The 887-nt window shown below is 31.5% G+C and overlaps 1 protein-coding gene across 1 annotated transcript in view; it reads right to left on the reverse strand.

Annotated features, from left to right (window-relative positions):
* LOC119594246 (receptor-type tyrosine-protein phosphatase C-like) overlaps nucleotides 1–887 on the reverse strand; it is a gene marked incomplete at its 3' end in the record, with an annotated part of 35,196 nt that overhangs the window by 1,294 nt on the left and 33,015 nt on the right.

The raw sequence follows: 887 nt of genomic DNA on the forward strand, positions 1-887 counted from the left end.
CCCCCCTTTTTTACGATTTTAAAAATTAAAATTACCTTCCCCCAAACAATGTTTTTTTTGTTTTCCAGCGTATTATCCCACTCCCCCAACAGAATAATTTCATGTTTTTTTTATTATTCCATGGGTAACTATCACATTTTAATATTACGCCACATCACTCAATGTTTCCCATAGCAAAAAAGCCACAGCAAAAAGATCCATTGTTTTCCATCATCAAAGGTTTGCCCAAAGATCAATGTTCACCCATGGCAAAAGCAAAAAAGGGTAATATCACGGTTGTTTTTATGAGAAGCGTAAAATCAACGGCCCAAGAACACCAAATTATATCATACTATCAAACCAAAATCATAAGCAAAATTGTAATGTAATCACACTGAAAAATATACATATCAAAACATAATAATTGCCAAAATATCAATAGAGGGCAATATTTTATTGTTTCCCCAAGTATGGCCCCAAATAAATGCCCGGTTTAAACCACAATCCATTTTTGACAAACCCCCCTTGAAAAAAAAAAGGCCCCAAAATAACAAACGAAAATAAATTAAATTTAACAAAAAGCAAAAATGAATCAATTGAATAAGACCCAAAAAAAAAAAAAAAAAAAAAAAAAAAAACAAAAAAGAAAAATTTGAAAGTAAAAATACTACAACAAAGAGAAAAACGCGATTTAAAACCCTTTACAAAACAAGATTAAAACCCAATAAGGAAAAAAAAAACAAATAACAACAGCACAAAAACAAACAATAAAAAGCCCAAGATATAAGGGTTTATGAAAAAACGTACACCCAGTGAGGGGAAAAGAAAGGAGGCAAAAACCTGGCCGAGAAAAGGCAAGTAATGGGCAAGGAAAAAATTTGAACAGCTACCAATGAAAAGAAACACAG

This window comes from Penaeus monodon, chromosome 33, assembly GCF_015228065.2.
Source record: "Penaeus monodon isolate SGIC_2016 chromosome 33, NSTDA_Pmon_1, whole genome shotgun sequence".
Classification (NCBI taxonomy): domain Eukaryota; kingdom Metazoa; phylum Arthropoda; class Malacostraca; order Decapoda; family Penaeidae; genus Penaeus; species Penaeus monodon.